Raw genomic sequence first — 4,710 nt, 5'->3', positions numbered from 1 at the left:
TGGACGGAGTGCCAACCCATCGCAGGGTACACACACACTCTCATTCACTCACGCAATCACAAACTACAGACAATTTTCCAGAGATGCCAATCAACCTACTATGCATGTCTTTGAACCGGGGGAGGAAACAGGAGTACCCTGAGGAAACCCCCGGGGCACAGGGAGAACATGCAAACTCCACACACACATGGCAGAGGCGGGAATTGAACTCCCAATCCTGCAGGTGTGAGGCAAACGTGCCAACCACTAAGCAACCGTGCCCCCCCCCCCAATACAATCCAATTTTTTTTATATGTGAAAATGAGATAAGTCAATAAATAGTTAACTAATTACAACAAATCAGACCAGAAAAACCATTAGCAGGTGTATTTTACAACAGTACAGAGTTACAGTATAGCAGACACATTCATGTATTTCTAACTGCAAACTATCTTAACTTTGGTCAATTCTCAGATATCCCAAAATCTATAAGCTTCAGAATTTGTCAGTTTTTGCGCTTATTATTTTACATATGCTTTTACATTTATAGCACTGGGCAGATGCTTTTATCTAGATCAACTTACAGAAGTGCTTTGTACTCTAAATGGAAAATATATCCTCACTCTAGTACAAATAGGCCAGAATCCAATAATACCATTAGGCTAAAACCCTGTTAGAGTGTAGGAAAGTACACAGCATCTGGATGATATGTGAATACCTAGGGCCTTTGAGTCTGTATTAGTCAGGATTTGTTGACAGATATAGAAAGACCTGCTAGGAGTGAGTTGCAGTGGCCCAGACTTGATATGACAAGCAATTGAAGAAGCGTACATTTGTCCTCAGTCAAGTAAATGAAAAACCTAAATGGCTCAGTTCAGATCACCCACATGGGCAAAGAATGATAGTTTTTCTAAATGCCAGCAAGCTTTTGTTATTAGAGAGTTGTGATAGTCCTGCACTTTGTTTTGGATTGTGTGAGCATTGGATCATTAAAAATAACCATCAAACACTTAATAATGCTAAAATACATATAATATTAAGAAACAATATAAAAGTATGTTTGTTTCAAATTGCATATTTCTTAATACTTAATAAAAATTCTTAACACTGAAAATTTGTACAGCATGTTTATTATTGTCTCATGTCTGATTTTGCCCCAAGCAACCCGGCCTTGAAGAGGTTTTCTCACTGACTGACAGAGACACTGACAGGTGTTGAAATACACCTGTTTTTGCATGTTTTTAAGATGAAACCAATCAAATTCACTTATATTTTTATTAACAGAAACCCTGTCATTCCTCAAAATGCTATGCAACCTATAGCATTCTGTCAGATCTTGGCTTGATAGTTTTAACATTGTGCTTAATCTGAAACTAAGTCTGAAGATCTGTACATTATTTTATTTAGGACCTGCAATCATTTTCTCAAATATGGTTAAAAAAAATCTATACTTATTATGGGTATTAAAAGAAATTCAAATTTAAATTCAAATTCAAATTAATTTGTATAGCACTTGATGGACAATGGACATTGTCTTAAAGCAGCTTTACAGAACATAAACATAAAACAAAAAGTTTATATAAAGATTAATAGAATAGAAATATTCAAGTATTAATATTAATATTCATTAATATTAGGTATATTTAAATGTGTTTATATATCCCCAATGAGAATGACTGAGGTGACTGTGGTGAGGAGGAAAAACTCCCTTGGATGGTAAAGGAAGAAACCTTGAGAGGAACCAAACATAAAAAGAAACCTCATCTTCATTTGGGTGACACTGGACAATTATGAATTAATGAGGAGGTTGTTGTCCTCAAAGACCACATGTAGTTGGCATCTCCTCTTAGTTAGTTTAAATACTTCATGAAGCAGAGTCCAACTGGAGCTGGTACATCTCTAGATGCCTCAGGATCCTCACAGGGTTGGCCTCATCTCAATGAAGCTCTGAAATCTTTATGACACAGAAGACAATTGGAGCTGGTACAATTTCTGGATACCTCAGGATTGGTAGTAAAAAGAGAAGCAGTGGAGAGGAATTAGCATAGCTTCTGTTCATGATATTAGCAAGCACTAGATGATAATGTGCATGTACTAGAGCACAAGATTATGGGATGTATTATGTATACGCCTGACTAAAGAGATAGGTTTTTAATCTACGTTTATACTGTAGTGTAAATTTATACAAGTGTGTCTGAGCCCCGAGCACTACCAGGAAGACTATTCCAACGTTTGGGAGCTAAATACGAAACGCCCTACAACCTTTAGTAGATTTTGATATTCTAGGAACTACCAGAAGTCCTGGTACAGTCCATGAAGGATTGTAGTGTGTAAAATTCAGAGTAGACCAAAAGAATTGTTTACTGTTATAAATAGCAATCTGTTATGAGACTGAAAATCCTCATTTGTTCCACAGCACAGATAAAGCGTGCAGCAATGTTTTCCTTTAAGATTCTTAGAGCAACAAATGCAAATTGTGCACCAGTTGTTTTTATAAAAATATTACAGAGCTTGGTCAGGAAGCTTGTCATGTTGCTTCGTCAGCTAGTCTGCACCTATGTACCATAGATGCTTATTATACACTCTACATCCAGTTCTAGGTTTGAAAAAGCAACTCTCTACTCCATTTGTGCTCCTAATTGATCCCTGGATTTTCAGTCTTCTCTCCTTCAGTAAATTAGTATGAAAAACACACTGTACCAATATTTCTAAACCCTAAATGCTAATAGTGTACATTTAATCATAATAATCTAATAATAATGGAGTACTGTCATTTCATTAGAGCACTTATCATCACTTCCCTGATGTCCATTAAGATAGACTTTTCACAGCATTTTCCAGTTACTGCTAAAATAAATTAAGTTCAGAAATGTAAATTGCTTGGCATTCCACACAAGCTTCCTCATCATTTGGAGTTAATAGAGGCCACTGTACTGGGATTTTGCAATAATAGTGTGCTGCTATTATATGGCAGTCTTTCACTGAGCATATGTCCAAGGGCCTTGATTTGAAAAAGGAAGCCTGGCTGTTATGTAAAAGAAAGGCCTTTTCCCCCTGAAATTCATCCTCATGGTGGTGTTATAGTGTTATACTCGTGTTACTGTATACGGCTGCACCTTTTTTTAAGGCTATTCATTCATAAAACGTTTTCTATGTTTACATTAAGGGATTTATCATGATGAATGAAGCATCATCTCTGGAATTACAAGATAAGCATGATTTCCTGTTTCTTGCAAGAGTGCTGCACAGACAGACACACATTGATTCCACTAAACAACGTCTTACAGACAGCCCAAATTTTGCTTGATTTGCTTGACAAAAAGAACTGAATATTGAGTGCTTGAAAGATACACCTTCAGCATTTCCATTAAAGGATTTTGCATGGGATAAAAAGATCTTATGAATGCAGCATGGAAATTTAATTTATCAAGATTTTATCAAAATTCTGAGTGGTTCTCTCTCTCTCTTTCTTTTAACTTTCTTACCATTTCAGATATCTCTCCTTGTCTACCTATTCTTTAACTTTTTGATCATGGTTCAACTTAAAATGACATTTAAATTAATAAATTTAGAAATAAATGGCCATTTATTTAAACGGGTCTATATATATATATATATATCAATCTTTATGTGTTGATTTTGAAATACAAGAATTCTTTGCTAATTTTCTATTGTTTATTTATTGGTTTGGTTTTATTTATTTATTTTTTGTTTGTTTGTTTTATTGTTGTCATTTCCCATGGGAAAACCATTGGGGTTTTACATGCAGCCTTATATAGTGTGCAATCTTTTTAGGAAAGCAAAAGGTAAAGGTGATAAAGATAAAATATCTTATTCTTTCCTGTAATGGAATCTCAATATGTAAGGCTAATATCAGCAAGGGAAGAACCAAGAGCATGAACCAGGTAATTAATCACCATATGTGCTTATGTTCAAAGGTACTGACTAACGCTGCCTTGTTTTACATAATGATACCTAGTACTGGCTGATGCTATTGTACAATATATTAGTGGTTGTATCGTACTATTATACTGAATAAATGCATTTCAAGTTTCAAAGCCTATGCTTTTCTCATTCAAAAAATATGATTTTTTTCCTATCCCCTAAAGGAACCCACAATGTGTGCCATATGAAAAAATATACTGTAGCATAGTAAATGCCCTCTAGGAAACCCCTATAGTAGATAATACATGATGAAGTGCCCTTTAGGCTGCCCTTCAGAAGGAAAAATACATGATCACTTGTCCTCTCGAGTTCTGCTATGTGCAAGACATGATGAACTGCCCTCTAGGGTGCACCTACATGTGAAGAAACATAATGAATAGTGTTCTTACGAACTCTTTCAATGGAGTAAACAAGGAGAGATGTAAAGGAGTGCCCACTAGGGTGTTCCTAAAATTAAGTGATGTGTGGAGTTTCCGAGCATGCAAGGAAACATGAACATGTGCCATATCAAGGAATCATGATGATGTGCCATAGCAAGGAAGCATTATAATGTGCCATATTAAGGAATCATGATTGTGTGTCATAAGGAAACACAATGATGCGCCATAGCAAGGAAACATGATGATGTGCCATATCAAGGAAACATGATGATGTGCCATAGCAAGGAAACACAATGATGTGCCATAGCAAGGAAGCATTATAATGTGCCATATCAAGGAAACATGATTGTGTGTCATAAGGAAACACAATGATGTGCCATAGCAAGAAAACATGATGGTGTGCCAT

Source organism: Tachysurus fulvidraco, chromosome 11, assembly GCF_022655615.1.
Source record: "Tachysurus fulvidraco isolate hzauxx_2018 chromosome 11, HZAU_PFXX_2.0, whole genome shotgun sequence".
In the NCBI taxonomy this organism is placed as follows: Eukaryota; Metazoa; Chordata; class Actinopteri; order Siluriformes; family Bagridae; genus Tachysurus; species Tachysurus fulvidraco.
The sequence above is the reverse complement of the archived record's forward strand: the minus strand, read 5'-3'. Positions refer to the sequence as shown.